The sequence below is a fragment of the Bubalus kerabau genome, chromosome 17, assembly GCF_029407905.1.
Source record: "Bubalus kerabau isolate K-KA32 ecotype Philippines breed swamp buffalo chromosome 17, PCC_UOA_SB_1v2, whole genome shotgun sequence".
NCBI classification, from domain to species: Eukaryota; Metazoa; Chordata; class Mammalia; order Artiodactyla; family Bovidae; genus Bubalus; species Bubalus kerabau.
In genome coordinates this window covers 53,818,485-53,842,571 of record NC_073640.1, presented here as the reverse complement: position 1 = coordinate 53,842,571, position 24,087 = coordinate 53,818,485, and the positions used below count along the sequence as shown (strand labels likewise).

Genomic DNA, 24,087 nt, shown 5'->3' with positions numbered 1-24,087 from the left:
ACCACTGGCCCATTTTTCTATTGGGTTGTTTGTTTTTGTTTTTTTTTTTTTTTTTGATGTTGAGCTACATGAGCTGTTTGCATGTGTTGGAGATGAATTCCTTGTGGGTATCCTCATTTGGAAACCTTTACTTTTCCCAATCTGAAGATGGACTTTTTCTGTCATTTAGGATTTCCCTTGCTGTGCAAACCCTTAAGGTCGATGAGGTCCCTTCTGTTCACTTCATTTTATGTTTCATTACTCTCAAAGGTGGATCCAGCAATAACTGGCTGTGATTTATGTCAAAGTGCGTCTGCATGTATTTTTCTCAAGAAGTAGAGAGTAATCACCCCTCCAATGAGATCGTCAATCAATCTGGAATTCCTTTTTCTCTATGAGGTTAGGCAGAGTGGTAATGTCATTCTCTTTTCACTATTTAAGGAACCTTCACGCTATCCTGCCTACTGACTGTTAACAATTTAACAATGCCGGCATCAGTACAGGAGGGGTCCCTTTTCTCCACAACCTCTCCACCGTTTATTGTTTGTAGACCCTTTGACAAAGGCCATTCTTACCGGTGTGAGCTGATATGTGATTGTAGTTTTGATTTTCATTTCTGCAAGATTTCATGATTGTGAAATCTTTAAAAAACAAAAAAAACAAAAAAACGGTATGAGTAAAACTGAACTCCCGAGTTTGGCGTTTTGACAGTCTGCTCTGTTTTGACTTCTTTTCCAGGACATTTGTTGAGGACAGGTGTCTTTTCCTTGCATTCCCGCGGGGCTGGTGAAGAGTAAGTGCTCATGTGAAAGAAAGGAAAGAGAAGTCGCTCAGTCGTGTCCAACTCTTTGCGACCCCGTGGACTGTAGTCTACCAGGCTTTTCCGTCCATGGGATTCTCCAAGCAAGAATTCTGGAGTGGGCTGCCATTTCCTTCTCCAGGGGATCTTCCCGACCCGAGGATCTAATCCGGGTCTCCCGCAATGGAGGCAGACGCTTTAACCTCTGAGCCACCAGGGAATAGGCGCAAGGCACATGTGCACATAGGCACAGCTTTTTCTGTTGTTGTTACCAAAAATGGCCACAAGGCGGTAGCATTTCTCATGCGCCACACTTTTGCTGGGGGATCAAGGCAATGGCACCCCACTCCAGTACTCTTGCCTGGAAAATCCCATGGGCGGAGGAGCCTGGTAGGCTGCAGTCCATGGGGTCGCTGAGGGTCGGACACGACTTAGCGACTTCACTTTCACTTTTCACTTTCATGCATTGGAGAAGGAAATGGTAACCCACTCCAGTGTTCTTGCCTGGAGAATCTCAGGGACGGGGGCGCCTAATGGGCTGCCGTCTATGGAGTCGCACAGAGTTGGACACGACTGAAGCGACTGAGCAGCAGCAGCAGCATGGTAACAACTTTAATCGGTGTAGAGTTGCTTACTGTTGTTTATCTGTTTAAAGTTTACAGGAATTTGATTCAGCTATACATAGACGTATATCAATTCTTTGCTTTAAAGGGGGCTTTTTCCAAATAAGTTCTTTCAGTGTATTCCGTAGACTTCCCTGTGCTATTCAGGAGGCCCTTTTGGATTATCTATCTGATAATAAGTAGTGTGTTAATATGTTAATCCCAACCTCTTAATGTCCCACTACCCCTATGTATTTTTTTCAGATAATCATAAGTTGGTTTTCTAAGTCTGTGAGTTTCTCTTTATAAATTATAAAGTTCATTCTCTTTATAAAGTTCATTTTAATGAATTCATAGATTCCACCTGTAAGTGATATTTCTCCCCCTCTCTGATGGACTTCACAGTGTATGATGAATCTCTCAGTCCATCTATGCTGCTTCCAAGGTGTTTTTTCCTTCTTTTTGATGACTGAGTGTATTCCAGTGTCTACATGGACTAGTTACTCGTCATTTCTCTATTGATGGCCTTTTTGATTGATGCTCTGCTTTGGATGTTATGGTGGCTCGGTGGTAAAGCATCCACCTGCAATGCAGGAGACTCAGGTTTGATTCCTGGGTTGGCAACATCCACTGGAGGAGGGCATGACAACACGCTCCAGTATTCTTGCCAGGAGAATCCCATGGACAGAGGGGCCTGGTGGCCTAGAGTCCACAGGGGTTGCAGAGAGTCAGACACGACTGAGCAACTAACGCTTTCACTTCTGCTGCCTGGAATATTGTCAATCGTGCTGCCCTGAATATACGGGAACAAGTATCATCTTAAATTATGATTTTCTCCAGATCTGAGGCAAGGGGTGGGCTTGCCAGAGAGAGTGGTAACTCTGCATTTAGTGGTTTAAGAATCTCCATACTGTTTTCCTTTGTGACCTGACTGACCATTGACATCCCTGACGCAGTGTAGAAGAATCGCCTCTTCTCAGCAGCATTTACTCTTTGTTTCTCTTTTGGAGGATGGCCATTCTACCCTGTGTGAGGGGGCTGGCGCTTGCAGCTTTGATTGGCACTCATCTGACAGTGATGCTGAGCATCTTTTACGTGTGCTATGACCTTCTGGAGGCCTTCTTAATGAAATATTCATTTCGATCTTTGGCATCATTTTCTGTTGGGTTGGTTTTTTTTAATTATTATTCTTTTCATTGCGCTTTATGAGTTGTCTGCCTGTTTTCTGATAAATTCTGAGTTTTTATTTTTAGTTGCAAACTGCGTTTTTCCTATGCTTCGTGTTGCCTTTCTTTTTTTAGGGTTTTCCTTGCAGGGCAATAGCTTTTTAGGTTACTGAGGTCTCTTTCGCTGAGTTAGGTCTTATTGTTCATTATTCTAAGAGTGGATCCAAAAACAACTTGCTGCCATTTCTGTCAAAGTGTGTTCTGCCTATATTTTCCTCAAGAGCTTTTAGAGTAATCTTCCCTTGTTTACTCAAGGCAAGAATACTGAAGTGGTTTTCCATTCCCTTCTCCAGTGGACCACATTCTGTCAGATCTCTCCACCATGACCCGCCCATCTTGGGTTGCCCCACAGACATGGCTTAGTTTCATTGAGTTAGACAAGGCTGTGGTCCTAGTGTGATTAGATTGACTAGTTTTCTGTGAGTATGGTTTCAGTGTGTCTGCCCTCTGATGCCCTCTTGCAATACTACCCTCTTACTTGGGTTTCTCTTACCTTGGGCGTGGGGTATTTCTTCACGGCTGCTCCAGCAAAGCGCAGCCATTGCTCCTTACCTTGGACGAGGGGTATCTCCTCACCGACGCCCTTCCTGACCTTCAATGTGGGATAGCTCCTCTAGGCCCTCAAGCGTCCACTCAGCCACGGCTCCTTGGACATGGGGTTGGTCCTTCCGGCCACCGCCCCTGGCCTCGGGCTTGGGCATGGGGTATCTCCTCCTGGCCACTGCCCCTGACCTCAGAAGTGGGGTAACTCCTCTCGTCGCCGCCCCTGACCTCGGATGCAGGGTAACCCCTCTCGTCACCGCCCCTGACCTCAGAAAGAATGTGGTCCACTGCGGAAGGGAATGGCAAACCACTTCAGTATTCTTGGCTTGAGAACCCCATGAACAGTATGAAAAGGGAAAATGATAGGATACTGAAAGAGAAACTCCCCAGGTCAGTAGGTGCCAAATATGCTACTGGAGATCAGTGGAGAAATAACTCCGGAAAGAATGAAGGGATGGAGCCAAAGCAAAAACAATACCCAGCTGTGCATGTGACTGGTGATAGAAGCAAGGTCCAATACTGTAAAGAGCAATATTGCATAGGAGCCTGGAATGTCAGATCCATGAATCAAGGCAAATTGGAAGTGGTCAAACAAGAGATGGCAAGAGTGAATGTTGACATTCTAGGAATCAGCGAACTAAAATGGACTGGAATGGGTGAATTTAACTCAGGTGACCATTATATCTACTACTGTGGGCAGGAATCCCTCAGAGGAAATGGAGTGGCCATCATGGTCAACAAAAGAGTCCAAAATGCAGTACTTAGATGCAATCTCAAAAATGACAGAATGATCTCTGTTCATTTCCAAGGTGAACCATTCAATATCACAGTAATCCAAGTCTATGCCCTAACCAGTAACGCTGAAGAAGCTGAAGTTGAACAGTTCTATGAAGACCTACAAGACCTTTTAGAACTAACACCCAAAAAAGAAGTCCTTTTCATTATAGGGGACTGGAATGCAAAAGTAGGAAGTCAAGAAACAGCTGGAGTAACAGGCAAATTTGGCCTTGGAATACAGAATGAAGCAGGGCAAAGACTAATAGAGTTTTGCCAAGAAAATGCACTGGTCATAACAAACACATTCTTCCAACAACACAAGAGAAGACTCTATACATGGACATCACCAGATGGTCAACACCGAAATCAGACTGATTATATTCTTTGCCGCCAAAGATGGAGAAGCTCTATACAGTCAGCAAAAACAAGACCAGGAGCTGACTGTGGCTCAGATCATGAACTCCTTATTGCCAAATTCAGACTGAAATTGAAGAAAGTAGGGAAAACCACTAGACCATTCAGGTATGACCTAAATAAAATCCCTTATGATTATACAGTGGAAGTGAGAAATAGATTTAAGGGCCTAGATCTGATAGATAGAGTGCCTGATGAACTATGGACTGAGGTTCGTGACATTGTACAGGAGACAGGGATCAAGACCAACCCCATGGAAAAGAAATGCAAAAAAGCAAAATGGCTGTCAGGGGAGGCCTTACAAATAGCTGTGAAAAGAAGAGAAGCAAAAAGCAAAGGAGAAGAGGAAAGATATAAGCATCTGAATGCAGAGTTCCAAAGAATAGCAAGAAGAGATAAGAAAGCCTTCCTCAGTGATCAATGGAAAGAAATAGAGGAAAACAACAGAATGGGAAAGACTAGAGATCTCTTCAAGAAAATAAGAGTTTTCAAGGGAACATTTCATGAAAAGATGGGCTCGATAAAGGACAGAAATGGTATGGACCTAACAGAAGCAGAAGATATTAAGAAGAGATGGCAAGAATACACAGAAGAACTGTACAAAAAAGATCTTCACGACCCAGATAATCACGATGGTGTGATCACTCACCTAGAGCCAGACATCCTGGAGTGGGACGTCAAGTGGGCCTTAGGAAGAAGCATCACTACAAACAAAGCTAGTGGAGGGGATGGAATTTCAGTTGAGCTATTTCAAATCCTAAAAGATGATGCTGTGAAAGTGCTGCACTCAATAGGCCAGCAAATTTGGAAAACTCGGCAATGGCCACAGGACTGGAAAAAGTCCATTTTCATTCCAATCCCAAAGAAAGGCAATGCCAAAGAATGTTCAAACTACTCCACAATTGCACTCATCTCACAGGCTAGCAAAGTCATGATCAAAATTCTCCAAGCCAGGCTTCAACAGTACATGAACCATGCACTTCCAAATGTTCAAGCTGGATTTAGAAAAGGAAGAGGAACCAGAGATCAAATTGCTAACATCCACTGGATCATCAAGAAAGCAAGAGAGTTCCAGAAAAACATCTGCTAAGTCGCTTCAGTCGTGTCCGACTCTGTGCAACCCAATGGACGGCAGCCCACCAGGCTTCCCCGTCCCTGGGATTCTCCAGGCAAGAACACTGGAGTGGGTTGCCATTTCCTTCTCCAATGCATGAAAGTGAAAAGTGAAAGTGAAGTCGCTCAGTCATGTCCGACTCTTCGCGACCCCATGGACTGTAGCTTAACAGGCTCCTCTGTCCATGGATTTTCCAGGCAAGAGTACTGGAGTGGGGAGCCATTGCCTTCTCTGAGGAGAACATTATACGGAGCCATCAAATCCCTCAGATACTTTTAAGATCCCCTGTTAGTAGTTTAGCCAAATCTACTAAAATAACACAGTAATGAGCCCTTTACTTTTTCCTAATAGTATGATCACAAAGCACTGAAGAAAAAATTACTGTGATCGAAACAAAGCAATGCATAATGACCGAAGACAAATGTGTTCAGTTATTCTTTTAAAATCTAACAGTTGTTAATATTGTTTTAAAAACATCTTCACATTTTAGATTTAAATCTCTTCTACAAAATGGATGATTCTATTATGTCAGAGATGGATTAGAAAAATGCAATAATTTAGTGCCTACATCCACTATGCCAAAGGCTTTGACTGTGTGGATCACAACAAACTGTGGAAAATTCTTCAAGAGATGGGAATACCACACCACCTGATCTGCTTCTTGAGAAATCTATATGCAGGTCAAGAAGCAACAGTTAGAACTGGACATGGAACAACAGGCTGGTTCCAAATTGGGAAAGGAGTACATCAAGGCTGTATATTGTCACCCTGCTTATTTAACTTAGATGCAGAGTACATCATGAGAAATGCTGGGCTGGATGAAGCACAAGCTGGAATCAAGATTTTCAGGAAAAATATGAATAACCTCAGATATGCAGATGACACCACCCTTATGGCAGAAAGCAAAGAAGAACTAAAGAGCCTCTTGATGAAAGTGAAAGATGAGGGTGAAAAAGTTGGCTTAAAACTCAACATTCGGAAAACTAAGATCATGGCATCTGGTCCCATCACTTCATGGCAAATAGATGGGGAAACATTGGAAACAGTGACAGACTTTATTTTCTTGGGCTCCAAAATCACTGCAGATGGTAACTGCAGCCATGAGATTAAAAGATGCTCACTCCTTGGAAGAAAAGCTATGACCAACCCAGACAGCATATTAAAAAGCAGAGACGCTACTTTGCCAACAAAGGTCCATCTAGTCAAAGGTATGGTTTTTCCAGTAGTGATGTATAGATGTGAGGGCTGGACCATAAAGAATGCTGAGCACTGAAGAATTGATGCTTTGGAACTGTGGTATTGGAGAAGACTCTGGAGAGTCCCTTGGACTGCAAGGAGATCCAACCAGTCCATCCTTAAGGAAATCAGTCCTGAATATTCATTGGAAGGACTGATAGTAATGCCAAAACTCCAGTACTTTGGCCATCTGATGTGAAGAACTGACTCACTTGAAACACCCTGATGCTGGGCAAGATTGAAGGCAGAAGGAGAAGGGGACAACAGAGGATAAGATGGTTGGATGGCATCCACAGACATGAGTGTGAGCAAGCTCTGGGAGTTGGTAATGAACAGGGAAGCCTGGCATGCTGCAGTCCATGGGGTTGCAAAGAGACGGACATGACTTAGCAACTGAACTGAACTGATTGAATACACTGCTGTTGCTGCTGCTGCTAAGTCGCTTCAGTCATGTCTGACTCGGTGCGACCCCAAAGATGGCAGCCCACCAGGCTCCCCCGTCCCTGGGATTCTCCAGGCAAGAACACTGGAGTGGGTTGCCATTTCCTTCTCCAATGCATGAAAGTGAAAAGTGAAAGTGAAGTCGCTCAGTCGTGTCCGACTTAGCGACCCCATGGACTGCAGCCTACCAGGCTCCTCTGTCCATGGATTTTCCAGGCAAGAGTACTGGAGTGGGGTGCCACTGCCTTCTCCAATTGAATACACTGAAAGAACCTATATGGGAAAAGACCTCCCCCCTCCAAAATAGATATATGTTCATGTATAACAAAACCAGGTTCCTGTACCTAAAACAAACACAACATCGGAAATCAACTCTACTTCAATAGAAAATAAACGCTAAACCAAAACAAAAACCACAGCTGGAACAGGGAGAAATGCTGCCCCTTGTGGCCACTTTAGTATCAGCAACTGAAAAAACCTCTGCTCTTGGGGCACTTATCTACCTGCTATGTGGGAGACCTGGGTTCGATCCCTGGGTTGGGAAGATCACCTGAAGAAGGGGACAGCTACCCACTCCAGTATTCTGGCCTGGAGAATTCCATGGACTGTATAGTCCATGGGGTCGCAAAGAGTCAGACACGACTGAGTGACTTTCACTTTCACTTGGACACTTGTTTTCACCAGGCCTGGAAGAATGTAAGGAAAAAAACACCTCCCTCAACAAATGCCCTCAAGCAGGTCCTGGAAAAAGAATTCAAAAGAGGGCAGACGACAAGAGGGCAATCTCCACAGGTCAGTTTTACACTGTTTTGTTGTTATTTTTTTTTTAATCATATGAAAAGCCTCCACACACTAAAATCTTATAGAAAAGCAAATCAAAACTACAATGAGGAATCACCTCTCACTGGTCAACATGATCTTTGTCAAAAAGTCCACAAACAATAAAGGCTGGTAGGTTTTGGAGAAAAGGGAATTCTCCTGCACTGATGTTGTCAATGCAAATTGTTAAAAGTCCATACAGAGGACAGGGTGGAGCCTCCTTAAACAAGAGAACAGTGAGTGAAATTATGACACTCCATGACCACTAGACCATTCAGGTATGACCTAAATCAAATCCCTTTTGATTGTACAATGGAAGTGAGAAATAGATTTAAGGGCCTAGATCTGATAGATAGAGTGCCTGATGAACTATGAATGAGGTTTGTGACATTGTACAGGAGACAGGGATCAAGACCAACCCCATGGAAAAGAAATGCAAAAAAGCAAAATGGCTGTCTGGGGAGGCCTTACAAATAGCTGTGAAAAGAAGAGAAGCAAAAAGGAATGAAGAAAAGGAAAGATATAAACATCTGAACGCAGAGTTCCAAAGAATAGCAAGAAGAGATAAGAAAGCCTTCCTCAGCGATCAATGCAAAGAAATAGAGGAAAACAACAGAATGGGAAAGACTAGGGATCTCTTCAAGAAAATCAGAGATACCAAAGGAATATTTCATGCAAAGATGAGCTTGATAAAGGGCAGAAATGGTATGAACCTAACAGAAGCAGAAGATATTAAGAAGAGATGGCAAGAATACACAGAAGAACTGTACAAAAAAGATCTTCACGACCCAGATAATCACGATGGTGTGATCACTGACCTAGAGCCAGACATCCTGGAATGTGAAGTCAAGTGGGCCTTAGAAAGCATCACTTCGAACAAAGCTAGTGGAGGTGATGGAATTCCAGTTGAGTTATTCCAAATCCTGAAAGATGATGCTGTGAAAGTGCTGCACTCAATATGCCAGCAAATTTGGAAAACTCAGCAGTGGCCACAGGACTGGAAAAGGGCAGTTTTCATTCCAATCCCAAAGAAAGGCAATGCCAAAGAATGAACAAACTACCGCACAATTGCACTCATCTCACACGCTAGTAAAGTAATGCTCAAAATTCTCCAAGCCAGGCTTCAGCAATATGTGAACCGTGAACTTCCTGATGTTCAAGCTGGTTTTAGAAAAGGCAGAGGAACCAGAGATCAAATTGCCAACATCCGCTGGATCATGGAAAAAGCAAGAGAGTTCCAGAAAAGCATCGATTTCTGCTTTATTGACTATGCCAAAGCCTTTGACTGTGTGGATCACAATAAACTGTGGAAAATTCTGAAAGAGATGGGAATACCAGACCACCTGATCTGCCTCTTGAGAAATTTGTATGCAGGTCAGGAAGCAACAGTTAGAACTGGACATGGAACAACAGACTGGTTCCAAATTGGAAAAGGAGTTCGTCAAGGCTGTATATTGTCACCCTGTTTATTTAACTTATATGCCGAGTACATCATGAGAAACGCTGGACTGGAAGAAACACAAACTGGAATCAAGATTGTCAGGAGAAATATCAATAACCTCAGATATGCAGATGACACCACCCTTATGGCAGAAAGTGAAGAGGAACTCAAAAGCCTCTTGATGAAAGTGAAAGTGGAGAGTGAAAAAGTGGGCTTAAAGCTCAACATTCAGAAAACGAAGATCATGGCATCTGGTCCCATCACTTCATGGGAAATAGATGGGGAAACAGTGTCAGACTTTATTTTTGGGGGCTCCAAAATCACTGCAGATGGTGACTGCAGCCATGAAATTAAAAGACGCTTACTCCTTGGAAGGAAAGTTATGAGCAACCTAGATAGCATATTCAAAAGCAGGGACATTACTTTGCCAACAAAGGTCCGTCTAGTCAAGGCTATGGTTTTTCCTGTGGTCATGTATGGATGTGAGAGTTGGACTGTGAAGAAGGCTGAGCGCTGAAGAATTGATGCTTTTGAACTGTGGTGTTGGAGAAGACTCTTGAGAGTCCCTTGGACTGCAAGGAGATCCAACCAGTCCATTCTGAAGGAGATCAGCCCTGGGATTTCTTTGGAAGGAATGATGCTGAAGGTGAAACTCCAGTACTTTGGCCACCTCATGCGAAGAGCTGACTCATTGGAAAAGACTCTGATGCTGGGAGGGATTGGGGGCAGAAGGAGAAAGGGACGACAGAGGATGAGATGGCTGGATGGCATCACTGACTCGATGGATGTGAGTCTGAGTGAACTCCAGGAGTTGGTGATGGACAGGGAGGCCTGGCGTGCTGCAATTCATGGGGTTGCAAAGAGTCGGACATGACTGAGCAACTGATCTGATCTGATTTGATCCCCCTACAGAAAACAATAACTCGAAAATGACTGAAGAGCTAAACGGAGGGACAATTACTCTAAACCTCTTGAGGGATTTACAGGGAAAACATACTTTGACATAAACGGCAGTAAGCCCTTTTGGATCCGTTGCAGGAAGGGGGACCCCTCCCAGGGAACGAAACTGGGCTCTTGTCTAACACTTGGAAATGAATTGTCTGAGGAGACACATACGCTGACAAAGCAAGAGATTTTCTTGGGAAAGGGCACCCGGGTGGAGAGCAGGAGGGTAAGGGAACCCAGGAGAGCAGCTCTGTCACATGGCTTGCAGTCTCGGGTGTTATGGTGATGGGATTAGTTTCCGGGTTGTCTGTAGCCAATCATTCTGACTCAGACCTTCCTGGTGGTGCATGCCTTGTTCAGCCAAGATGGATGACAGCGAGAAGGATTCTGGGAGGTGGTCAGATATGTGGTGTCTCCTTTTGACCTTTCCTGAATTCTTCTGGTTGGTAGTGGCTTATAAGTTCCATGTTCCTTACCAGGACTTCCTGTTGTAAAACAATTCATGCAAATAGTTACTATGGTACCTGGCCAGGGTGGGTGGTTTCCGTCAGCATGCTTCTCCTAACAGATCCACTTTTAAAATAATGAAAACTTAAACAAAACTCAAGAAAGAGCCTCTAACCTCAAAAGCTTTTGCATTGCAAGGGAAACCATAAACCAAACTTAAAAACACCTGGGAATGAGGGGGAAAAAATGTTTGCAACTGAATTTAGAAACAAGAAATTTCTCTCCAAAACATGCAATCAGCTCATGCAGCTCAATACCAAAAAAACAACCAACCCAGTAGAAAAATGGGCCAAAGATCTAAGTGGACGTTTGTTCAGAGAAGGCATCCAGGTGGCCATAAAGCACCAAAAAAGATGCTCAGCATCTCTAGTTACTGGAGAAATGCAAATCAAAATGGCAACAAGGTATCACCTCACACCCCTCAGAATGTCCATCTTCTCAAAGATCTACAAAGATTAAATGTTGCTGAAGGCGAGGGGAACAGGGAATCCTACACTGTGGGCCGGGAAGTAAATGGGTGGCCTGCAGCCATGAAGTAAAACAGTATGGAGGTTCCTTTAAATATTAACTATAGAGTTACCACATGATCTGGCAAGCCCACTCCTTGCCTTAGATCCGGAAGGAAGATTAATTTTATATGACACATGCATCCCTCTTTTCAGGGCAGCCCTGTTGACAATAACAAAGACACAGCATCAACCAAAATGTCCATCCATAGAGAAATGAAGAAAAATTAAACAAACAGTGTCCTCTGTACACTGGAATACACTCAGCCATCAAAAAGAACGAAAATTCACCATTGGCTGCAGCATGGATGGACCAAGAGATTTATCATATTGGGTGAAGTCTGTCAGAGAGGGAAAGAGAAATGTCTTGTCACTTACAGGTGGAATCTGTCATTTCATTCAAATGAACTAATTTATAAACAGAAACGAACTCACAGACTTAGAAAACCCACTTATGGTTATTTTTATTTTTAAAAAAGGTAGGGGAAGGGAGACATTAAGAGGTTGGGATTAACATACACATAGTACTGGGAGGCCTGGCGTGCTGCGATTCATGGGGTCGCAAAGAGTCGGACACAACTGAGCGACTGAACTGAACTGAGCTGAGTACTTATCAACTAGAGAATCCAAAAGGACCTAGTGACTAGCACACAGAAGTCTACTGAACACATGGAAGGAACCGATATAGGAAAAGAATCTGGAAAAAAAAAAAAAAACAGATAAACGTTCATGTATAACTAAACCAAGTTCCTGTATACCTATAACAAACACAACGTTGGAAATCAGCTCTTCTCCAATAGAAAATAGACGCTAAATTACAAAAGAAAAACAGTGGCGCACTAAGAAGTGCTGCCGCCTTGTGGCCGCTGTTGGTAACAACAACTGAAAAACCTGTTCTCATGGGCACGTAATATTCACCACGTCTGTGGGGCTGTCAGTAAAATACACAGCCCTCAACAAATGTCCCTGGGTTGGTAACGGAGAAAGAACGCAAAACAGAGCAGACTGTCAAGAGGACGATCTCGGGAGTTCAGTCTGACTCTCACTGTTTTCTAAAAAATCACATGTACATATTTCAGCATTGTGAAATCTTAAGAGAAATGCAAATTAAAACTACAATGAGGTATCACCTCACACAGGTTAGAATGGGCATCGGCAAAAGGTCTAAAACCAATAAACGCTGGGGAGGTTGTGGAGGGAAGGGAACCCTCCTACAGCGGTGCTGGCAATGTCGATGCTAACAGCCAGCACACAGAACAGCGCGGAGGTTTCTCAAGTAAAAAGGGAATGAAATTAGGACACTCCAGAGAGAAAAGAAACTCCACATTGATCAAAGAGCTGAATAGACGGCCACTAATCCAAATCTCTTGAGGAAAATATAGGTATAATATGCTTTGACATAAATCACAACTTTTTTTGGTCTACCTCTTAGAGTAATGGAAAACTAAACTAAACAAATGGGGTCTCATTGACTTTAAAAGCATTTGCTCAGCAAGGGGAGCCATAAACAGGAAAAAAACTAGAAAACCCTCAGAATGGTAAAAATTAAGTGAATGTTACTTGTTGAATATTAAGTGCCCATCAGCACAGTTTTTCCAGTTGTTATGAATGCACTTGAATCATCCAGAAATCATCCCCTTCCCCAGTCCCTGGAAAAATTGCCTTCCACAAATCCAGTCCCCAAAATGTTGGAGACTGCTGCTCTATAGCATAACAATAAGAATACATCTAACAGAACTGACCACTACAGTAAAAATGACTACATATTAAACTTGTTTTTCAAGTTTTCCAAAACAGCAAGATCTTTCTTATATAGATCTCCAACATAAATACAAATTAGAATACAAAGCATTTTTCAAGGTGAACTAATTAGGTTTTGGGGGAAAAGTCCAGAAAGAAAGCAGCACTTTACTGTTACTTGTTTCTGGACACATTCAGGTTCTGTGGGTGTTATTCTAGCCCTGTATTCATGCTTTGTCTCTATTTACTGACAATGAGAAGTTTGGGGGTTTTCCCGTAAAATTTAAAATAAATAACATTTTCTGTAAAGGAAAATTAACAAGCTAACTTGTTAACAAATTAACTTTATACTTAACAAGCTAACTTTATTCTTCAAGGAACTACAATAAGACAAGAAATGAGCCTAAAGTTAGCAGAAGGAAAGGAATACTAAAAATCAGAGCAGAAGTAAATGAAATAAAGACCAGAGAACTAATAAAACAGAACAGTGAAACCAAGAGGTTCGTTTTTTTTTTTTCTCTTTCAGAAGAAAATGTTTCATTACTTACCACTGGTAGAGACATGTGGGAGGGCAACCTTCTGTCAGGCACCTAAGACTTTCAGCAGCTCACTTCCATCCTGTCTTCTGTTCCTCTCTAGATCCGGCTGAATTAATTGCCCTTGAAAAAGCAAGAAACACGTTTTGGTTTCATCCCAGCGATTCACATTCTCCCTCCTCCTGGAACCCCCCTCCCACCACTTCACTCTCCTCGCTCCTTCTCCCAGTCCAGCCCAGCGGGCTTCACCTGCCCAGACACACCTGCTGGTCATCCTCAATCAGCACGACCAAGCCGCTCTGTTAGTCTCAAAACAAAATTCATACTTTGTTTTTTACTCCTTTGTCCCCTGTCTTCCTGATACGCTGAGAGCTGTGTGAGGACGAGCACTGCTCTCCTTACCCACTCACAGATGCTCTGCCCTCCGTCTCTGCACACAGGGGGCCTCCCCTCCTTCTCTCCCCCAGCATCTCTCACGACAGAGGAAATACAGACATTCATTCATTCTGAGCTCTCCTCTGAATTATAATTACCTGAAAATTCCCAGGGACTCCAGAAAGCTAGGTTTTATATGGTACCGTCAATAAATCCCATAAAACCTTTTATGTTAGAAAAAAAAAAATCTCACTTGAATTTTTGCTCAGTAAAGCCCCACTGGAAACCCCACTCTCTGCTCCCCAATCATCCCTCCATCCAGCCGGAGCCGGGGTGTGGTCAACGGGGCAGGGTCAGCACGTGTCCTGCCCAACGTCAGTGGACAAACACAGCTCCAAGGTTCTCTCCTGTTGGAGACCCTTCTGTTTTTCGCTCAGCGGTGGAGCATAAAGAAGCACTCACCTGACTCGTGCTCTTTGCTCCAGAGTTCTGTGCAGGTAAGAGTTACTCAGGATGGACCAGGGGCTCCTGAGTCTGTAGTTACAGGGACTGGGTCCTGAGACCTGTTCTGCCCACAGAGACGCCATCACCACACCAGCTGCAGCATCAGAGACAACAGCAGCATCTGCACGGAGCATCTGCTGTGTCTCCAATGAGAAGCGAATGTTTTCCTGGGCACAGTCCTCCTCCTCCTCAGATCAGAAGAGAAAGACAGAGGGAGAGAGAGACAGGGAGAGAGAGAGAGGCAGACAGAGTGAGACAGAGACAGAGAGAGAGACAGAAAGAGAGAGATACAGTGAGAGACACACACAGAGAAAGAGACAGAGACAGGCAGAGAGTGTGTGTGTGCGTTTCTTACACAAAGTAGCCTGCCAGGCTCCTCTGTCTGTGTGACCCCATGGACTGTGGCCCATCAGGCTCCTCTGTCCATGGGATTTCCCAGGCAAGAAAACTGGAGTGGGTGGCCATTTCCTCCTCTAGGGGATCTTCTCGACCCAGGGATCTGAACGACATCTCCTGAGTTTCCTTCCATTGGCAGGGGGAACCTTTACCACTGCACCACCTGGGAAGCCCCTGACTAAGGACAACTGCTGGCAATTATCCAGATGATTCCAATGGGGAGTGGAACAGCAGGCAGACAAGGTTCTCAGCCTTCTCTGGGGTAAGACTCGGTTTAGAATCAACATTGAGATTAGGCATTAACGGGACACTCCGAGGTGCATCAGGAACTTCCTTTGTGGGACTTTCTTGGTGGTCCAGTGGTTGAGAATCAGTCTTGCAATGCAGGGCACGTGGGTTAGATCCCTGGTCGAGGAACTAGGATCCCACACGCTGGAGCAACTAAGCTTGCGTGCCGCAACTACTGGGCCTGCGAGCTTTAGAGCCTGTGTGCCACAACTAAGACCCACCACAGCCGAATGCGTAAATAAATATTTTAAAAAGAGGAACTTGCTGAGTGCTGCCCCAGGTCACATGTGTGAGGTCTTGCACCAAGGCCACAGAAGCAGAGCCCAGAACCAAGGTCACCACCAAAGCTGACTGAGCCCCTTTGCAGCCTTGTCAAAAGGCCCTGATAATCACTAACAACCCTCCAGACTCCCAATTAAGCAAAGATGCCCACTCCAGTAAACACCCTATAGCATCCCAACCAATCACCTAATGCCAACCTTCCGGCAGGAATTTTCTTTGTCTTGATATAAAAGCTGGCTCATGAACACTCATGAACACTGTCAACTCTCCTGGCCTGTCAGGAGTTGACAGCCAGCTGCATTCACAGTGCCCGCTCTCTCTCTGCTCTTTGTTCTTAGTAAACTCACTCCTTTCTCAAGTGCTCTGGTCTGGAAATTCTTTTCCAACCCATGCTCATACTGCCTCAACATCTGGTGGCCTATGGGGATTGCTCTCAGGGGACCCTCCCCCAATCTCCTTTCCTCTTTCCTTCTTCCTTGGGCCCTCTGCGAACAGGCAAGTGGCTGTGGAAGCAACTGAGGAACTCTGACCAGCGTCACCCTCTGGTGTGTCCCGAAGGCCCCACTGCTTGCTGTGCCCCAGCAGTTACCGCCCAAATGGGTGAGGGTCTCTCTTTTTTACTCCTTTCCAACTGAGGACTAGGCAAATCAATATTGTGTTGGCATGGGTCAGGCATTTAAAAGCCACTAGGGTGCCTGCCGCTAGAAGACACCTGTGGCAGAATAAAGGGAGTCATGGAACAGATCAGGCTATCAGAGCTTCTGCCCCTAAGACAACTTCCGTGCACTGTATGTGCCGTATTGGTTCAAGCAAGACACTGAGCCCATTGCCCAGGCCACCACCTCCTAGCAGGTGTAAATGGCAGATTAGCCCTCAGCTTGTCTTCTCTGTCTCTTTCACTTTCCCTCCCTCTGTCATGATTTAATTTACAGGGGCCTAGGAGTAGCCTCTGAATCATTCCAAAGAATGCCTTCCACGTGTCAGAGGATTCTCAAAAGGCGAGTCACGGTTGTTCCGGGAACACTCTCTCCGTCCTTTCCGACCCTAGTCGCCAGGTGTTTTCCGCGGTTTGGGCCTAGGCTGGTGCCTAGCCACGCGGTTTTGTGCCACTCGTGGTCACACATTCAGAGGTGATCTCTCACTGTCGGACGCAGTTGCTGGGATGGTGGGCCATTTGGGTCGTTAGCCACACGGTGCCTCGTCACTCGCAGAGCCTTCATTGGGACAGCTGGAATGCCTTCTGTGGCCAGTGAATTCTCGGTACCCCATTCTAAAAATGGGCTCAGGTTTGTCTTGAGACCCTCCCTCAGACTCACCTCTAGGCTGTATTCTGAAGAAATGGAAAAAAAAATTTGACCCTGAAAATCTTAAGAAGAAAAGGGTCACTTTCTTTTGCAACAAAACTTGGAGCCAGTACAAATTGAGGAACCAAGAAAAATGGCTTCCTCGTGGCCCACTAAATTACAACACAATCCTCCAATTTGATCTCTTTTGATGTTCCTTATGCTCAAAAGTTTATGGCACTCAGTCAGATTCCAGATCTAAGGGGCTCACGCCGCATATGTCTTTCTGCTGCTGCCCTATCCCCTCATCCTGCTCTGTCTCTCCCTCCACCAGGTCTCCTGGTCCAGGACTTTTTCCTATAATCAAAAGCCTGGAAAAAACTCTTCTAAAATTCTAAAGAATCCCCTTCTAACTCCTCCTGTCTCTTGGGGCAGTGGGGTAGGAGAGAAGGAAGTGGCAACAGAACCAAGCTTCCCCTATTCCTACAAGTTCCCTTACTCCTTCAGATTCTTCTAATCAAACCAAGATCCCGCCATCCCAGAGGAACAATCCCTGCTGGGAAAACACCTTATCAGTCAATCCGCACCTGTGACCAGCACCAATGTGAATTTGAACACTCTCCAATTTAAAAATTTAAGTTACAAGACCATGACTACAGAAAGGAAAAAGACAATATAGCCATGATATTCTTTAGAATCCAGAAAAAAAAAAAAACTGGCTAAAATGAAATCTTTTTGACATTGCAAAACTATTTCTTTTTGCAGGTGCAATTAGGAAAAAGCTGGCTTGTTAAGATACTTTGTTTTTGGAGTTCTGACCCTGCCTGAGAAGCAAAAACATTCCTAGGAAAAAAACTGAAGTTAACTCTTTTCATGTCCTTGAGATACACAGCCCACTCTGCCTGAGACTCCAGCTGAGAGCAAATTAGTAGAACTTCAAGCCAAGGGGGAAAAAGGGGCAAAGAGATATTTTAAATCTCAAGTGGAAAACTATGAGATCTCTGTCTGTCCAGATAATATGCATGCCTCAGTGTGTGTCTTTGATTTGGATAATATTGTTGAGGTTAATTTGTCAATGAGCTCTATTTAATTGGCCTAAAGAAAAGTAGGGCTTCTCTGGTGGCTCAGATGGTCAAGAATCTGCCCGCAATGCAGAAGAGCCAAGTTCAATCCCTGGTCGGGAAGATCCCCTGGAGAAGGGAATGGCTACCCACTCCAGTATTCTTGCCTGGAGAATTCCACGGACAGAGGAGACTGGTGGGCTACAGTCCATGGGATCGCAAAAAGTCAGACACAACTGAGCGACTAAAATACATACACTAAAGTAAGCGCTTATAAATCAAGCGATTCTGAATTCAAGAAAAAGTAAACTACATGAGTTTCAGGCTCATGTAAACTGGGAAATATTCACTATTACGTTAATCAGTTCAGTTCAGTTGCTCAGTCGTGTCTGACTCCTTGCAACCCCATGGACTGAAGCACGCCAGGCTCCTTTCCCAGTTTGGAGCCAGTCTGTTGTTCCATGTCCGGTTCTAACTGCTGCTTCTTCATCTGCATACAGATTTCTCAGGAGGCAGGTCAGGTGGTCTGGTATTCCCATCCCTTTCAGAATTTTCCACAGTTTATTGTGATCCACACAGTCAAAGGATTTGGCATAGTCAATAAAGCAGAAGTAGATGTTTTTCTGGAACTCTCTTGCTTTTTCAATGATTCAACGGATGCTGGCAATTTGATCTCTGGTTTGTCTGCCTTTTCTAAATCCAGCTTCAACATATAGAAGTTCTTGGTTCACGTACTATTGAATCTTGGCTTGGAGAATTTTGATGATGACTTTGCTAGCGATTGAGATGAGTGCAATGGTGCGCTAGTTTGAACATTCTTTGGCATTGCCTTTCTTGGGAATTGGAATGAAAATTGACCTATTCCAGTCCTGTGGTTACTGCTGGGTTTTCAAAATTTGCTGGCATATTAAGTAGAGCACTTTCACAGCATCATTTCACAGCAAATTTTAGGATTTGAAATAGCTTAACTGGAATTCTATCACCTCCACTAGCTTTGTTTGTAGTGATGCTTCCTAAGGCCCACTTGACTTCGCATTCCAAGATGGCTCTAGGTGAGTGATCACACCATCATGGTCATCTGGGTCATGAAAATATACCCATTTGAATGCAGAGTTCTGAAGAATAGCAGGGTGAGATAAGAAAGCCTTCCTCAGTGATCAATGCAAAGAAATAGAGGAAAACAATAGAATGGGAAAGACTAGAGATCTCTTCAAGAAAATTAGAGATACCAAGGGAACATGTCATGCAAAGATGGGCACAATAAAGGACAGAAATGGTATGGACTAACAGATGCAGACAATATTAAGAAGAGGTGGCAACAATACACAGAAGAACTCTACAAAAAGGATCTTCATGACTCAGATAACCATGATGGTGTGATCACTCACCTAGAGCCAGACATCCGAACAACCTTATAGGTAAATAAAAAGCCTGTCTCAAAGAAATCTCAAAACATAGTGGGGCCCTCTAGAAGAAAAAATCCACCTCAACAAAAACTGATGACAGACCTATGACATCTACAGTCAATGGACCAAACATATTAAAAGCAAATTAGTCTTGGCTGTGTTTAATAAAAATTAGAGTAATGGTAGGAAAAAATTTGCCTCACTGAATATTAAATCCTACTTCTGTTAATTAAGGTTAGTGTTTACTAAGATTCACTTCTGAAATAATTATTTGTTGTTATAAAATTTAATTAAATTCATAAGAGGACATTCTAAGTTTGTTTCTGAAGGCTAACTTCATGATCAGTCTTTGGACAAAGAGCAGATGCTCCATGATCTACAACCAGAGGATTAACACCAGCTTATAGTCACTCAACAAACTAAGTCAGACGACAAGGTAAATACTGGGCTACCCCTAATAGAAGCTCTTAAATTCTTACTTGTGATGTTACTATTACTGCTAGCTATACTGCTTTCTATATTGCCTATTTTACAGAATTGCTGTCTTTTATATTACCAATGGTGTGACTGAGTCTCTAGTAGAAGGATGATCTATAGTTCCATATGAGATCAATGATTATAATAATGTAACTCTAGGTATGAGAAGAAGCAAAAAGACGGAATATTTTCATGGACTATGCTGCTTAGTTACTTCAGTCGTGTCCGACTCTGTGCGACCCATAGACGGCAGCCCACCAGGCTCCCCCGTCCCTGGGATTCTCCAGGCAAGAACACTGTAGTGGGTTGCCATTTCCTTCTCCAATGCAGGAAAGTGAAAAGTGAAAGTGAAGTCGCTCTGTCGTATCTGACTCTTTGCGACCCCATGGACTGCAGCCCACCAGGCTCCTCCATCCATGGGATTTTCCAGGCAAGAGTACTGGAGTGGGGTGCCATTGCCTTCTCCGTCATGGACTATAAGAGACTACTAGTAAGGCAGATATGATCCAGGACTTTTGCTACTTTCGTAGCCTAGTCCAGTAACAGCACATTGAGTGGACAATCAAAACATCTTCACTAGACCTGGGAATGAGCATTCCTAATTTATCTTCACTAGACGAGCATTCCTAACATCATGGGACAAAGTGATCACAATATGCCCCCAAAACCATGCTCAAATCTATGGCCATGAAGGGAGTCTGAGGCTGGAAGCTGGCACTTGCCATCTGCCTCTACAAAGATGAAATCAGGAGCCACTATAGTGGCTGACTTTCTACACCGGCAGAAAGGAATTCAGGGTAGAAATCATGAATGAGGCGTTCTGTGCTCTAAGAAAAACTGGCAGGACAGGCCTTCAGATAGACGTTTTCAAGTAAAGATTTTCATGAACCCCAATTCTTGCATCTTCTCATACCTAGAGAAGCCCCAACATCACAGACCAATGTCTGGCCTTGGTTCTCCTGACTAGCCCCTCTTTTAGGCCCCTCGGCAGTTTTTCTACTTGTATTAATCTTCAGGCCGTGTATCTCTAACCTTCTTGTTAAGTTTGTTTCTTCTAGAATACAAATAAAATCTCCAGATGCTGATGCAACAAGCTGGTTGACACATGGACCTCACGAGAACAAGCGGCTTTCTCATTCCACAGACGCTCATCTCTCTCCAAAAATGCACCCTGACAGTGTGGGCATTGGGACCAGGACCCCACGACCCTCCTGTCCAGCAGGAAGAAGCCAGAGCAGTTTCTGCCCCTTTCCCCAATGACTCGGGTCCCCACATCGCAAGAGAGGATAGGCAGGTAGTTAGACATGAGCAGGGTATAAAGGGGCCAAAGATTTGGCCCATTAATAAGAGGGGGGAACACTGAATCCTGCCCCAGGGCACAGGTGTGAGGTCTTGCACCAAGGCCACAGAAGCAGAGCCCAGAACCAAAGTCACCTCGAAAGCTGACTGTCCCACTTTATAACTGTTGCCAAAAACCCCCTGCTGCTGCTGCTGCTGCTGCTAAGTCGCTTCAGTCATGTCTGACTCTGTGCGACCCAACGGACAGCAGCCCACCAGGCTCCCCCGTCCCTGGGATCCTCCAGGCAAGGACATTGGATTGGGTTGTCATTTCCTTCTCCAATGCATGAAAGTGAAAAGTGAAAGGGAAGTCACTTAGTCATGTCCGGCTCTTAGCGACCCCATGGACTGCAGCCCACCAGGCTCCCCCATCCCTGGGATCCTCCAGGCAAGAACACTGGAGCGGGGTGCCATTGCCTTCTCCGAAAAACCCCCTAATAGTAACTAAAAAGCTGCCTGACTCCCAATTCAGCAAAGATGACCACTCCAGTAAACACCCTAGAGCATCCCAGCCACTCACCTAATGCCAACCTTTCAGCAGGAATTTTCTTTGTTTTAAGGCTACAAAAGGTGGCTATTAACTCATGAACGCTGTCAACTCTCCCTGGTCTGTCAGCAGTTGTCAGCCAGCTGCGCTTGCGGTGCCCACTCTCTCTCTGCTCTTTGTTTTTAATAAACTCACTCCCGTCTGAAATGCCCTGTGTCTGGAAATTCTTTTCCAACCCGTGCTCAGACTGCTTGAACAGTGTAGACTTGGGAGCTTGGGAGGCAAGCCCCCCATATGAGCAGAGGGCCCAGAGGCTCCAGGGCAGCCTTGAGAGAAGTGTGGAGGGTATAGGGCCCGGGAGCCAGTCTTCAAGGGATAGAATAGGGTCAGAACAGAGGGAAGGAGGAGCTCTGCACCACAGAGGAACCCTCCCAGTGGAAGGACCTCCCCCACAAGGGAAGCATGTGGATGGTGTGGACTCCAACAAGCTCTGAGCTTCCCAAGGGAGGCTGGCGGTTCCAAAGGGCAGGATGCGCCTGAGGCCTCTTTTTGCCTGAAAAACAGAAACTACACAAGTAATCTCATTTCTGCAGAGTCGTTCCTCACCCCGACTTTCCCCTCCCATCCCCAGGACAGCAACTTTCTCTTCTTTCCCTGCCCCCTAAACTCGTCCCCCTTCCCCCGCTCTTCTAGATCATTCTGGGCTCTGCACACTCCTAGGCCTGCCCCATCCTCCATTTCCTCCCCTTCCCACTTCTTGTATTCTAGATTCTTCTGCCCACTATACCTTACGCTCCCTGGGTCCTGGATCCTTTTCAGCCTCCATGTGGCCTCAGTTTCACCTACTCACACATTTCACCGTCTCTCAAACTCCAAGGAAGAACGTTTGGCGCCCCCACGTGGACATTCATTTTCCTGCAGGGCTTCCCCCAGACGCTGGAGGCCCCAACCAGACCCCCTCTGAGAGCAACCCTGCCCTTCTCAGCCTGGTTCCAGCTGGAACCTGGAAACCCTGCCCTCTTGTCCTACATTCTAGGCCCTACCCCAAGCCGTTCCCTTACTTCCCCAGGGCTGGAGTCCAGGAACCCTATTCTGGCCCCCATCCCCACTCCTCATGTCCTTCATTTTTTGAATCGTCTGCACCCTCAGCTCAAGACTTCTGTCTCCTCCAGGGTCCTGACATCCCCCAACTCCTGCTCAAAGTCTGCCTTTCTAGCCCCAAAAGATTCCAATCTCCTTCTCCATCTGGTTTCCTGGACCCTTTCTCCACCCACTCCTCTTCCCTGGGACTCCTTTGTGCCAGGAGATTTGTGCCTGCGTGTCGCTAACTCCCTTCACAAACAGATGCAAAACACATACAAACATACACACACACACATACAAATAGATATAAACACACAAATACACAGACACACACACACCCGTGTACACACACGTATGTAGGCACATAGCTACATACATACACACAAATAGACATATATGGATACATATTCACACACACTCACACTCAACCCACAGATCTCCCGCACCAAGGCCTTGATTGATTGGCATGGAGCTCTTCTCTGAAAACCCCGCCCCCTGGGCTTCCTCTGTGAAGTGGGCACCTCCCACGACGTCTGCCGGAGGACGTAAATTCAGGGTGTGTTCTGAGAGGAACACCCACAACTCGAGCTTTCGCCATGTCTTCATTTCTTTTGCTGATCGTGGACAAGGTCTTGGAAGTCCAAGAGTGGGTGCCGGCTAAATTTCTCACACAGGAGGTAAGAAAATTTTCCGTAATGTCCTGGACTGGATGCTCTTACTCAGCAGAGTCCCCCAGGCTGCTGGGGAAGGGCACCTGGCTGGCCAGGAAGTTGCCCACTCTATCTGGGGATCTGGTCAACAGAGGGGGTCTGCCAGATGAACCTTTAATGGGCATCTGCCCTGGGGGTGCCAACTTGGGAGTTTGGGGCCGGCTGATCCCGACCTGTTGGGAGGGCGAGGAGCCATGGGGCCTTGAGAGGAGTCAGGGGTGCACGGGGCCCCGGGCAAGGGAGAGAATTGGGCGAGAACAGAGGGAAGGAGAAGCTCCACGCCATCAAGGAGCCTTCAAAGTATAAGGACGGTTCTGGGAAGGGAAGTGTGGACGCTGTGGACCCCAACAAGCTCTGTGCTTCCGAAGGCGGGCCTGGAGGCTGGCAGTTCCAACAGCGGGAGATGTGACTGAGGCCTCTTTTTGCCTCAAGAACTGAAACTGCACAAGCAGCCCCGCCCTCACTTGAGCCCGCTTTCCCTTCCCTTCCGTGAGGGCAGTACCCGCTCTTCTTTCCCTGCCCCCTAAACTCGTGCCGCTTCCCGGCTTTTCTAGATCCTTCTTTGCTCTGCCTACCACAGTCTTCCTCATTCTTACTCATCCTGTGCCCTCGTGTTCTAGATTCTTCTGCCGCGCTCCCCTCCCCTCCCTTGGCTCTGGCTCCTCTTCAGCCTCCGCTGTGGTCTTAGTTAGTGTCACTTCCTCACACATCTCAGGCCCTTGGAAGCTCAGCGGAAGCACATTTGAAGCCCAGAGATGGACATTCCCTTTTT

General features: G+C 45.4%; 2 long non-coding RNA genes across 6 annotated transcripts in view; one reads left to right on the top strand and one right to left on the bottom strand.

Annotated features, from left to right (window-relative positions):
• The window catches only part of LOC129631114 (uncharacterized), a 32,508-nt gene extending 17,447 nt beyond the window's left edge, over nt 1–15,061 (bottom strand). The window contains exons 1-3 of one of the 3 annotated variants that reach the window (XR_008703898.1): nt 14,463–15,061; nt 13,638–13,748; nt 10,670–10,821 (exon numbers count right to left, since the gene is read on the bottom strand). This is a non-coding gene — a long non-coding RNA (uncharacterized LOC129631114). The remainder of the gene's footprint in view (nt 1–10,669; nt 10,822–13,637; nt 13,749–14,462) is intronic. The other 2 variants (XR_008703899.1, XR_008703897.1) reach the window with 2 other exon arrangements.
• Nucleotides 15,033–21,723, top strand: LOC129631115 (uncharacterized). Of its 3 annotated transcripts, XR_008703901.1 has the most exons (4): nt 15,039–15,162; nt 15,966–16,070; nt 19,550–19,656; nt 20,742–21,723. It is a non-coding gene; the product is annotated as an uncharacterized LOC129631115 (long non-coding RNA). The 3 variants fall into 3 exon arrangements; XR_008703902.1 differs by lacking the exon at nt 15,966–16,070 and having other exon boundaries at nt 15,033–15,162; XR_008703900.1 differs by lacking the exon at nt 15,039–15,162 and having other exon boundaries at nt 15,342–16,070.
• Nucleotides 21,724–24,087: the final 2,364 nt, after the last annotated feature.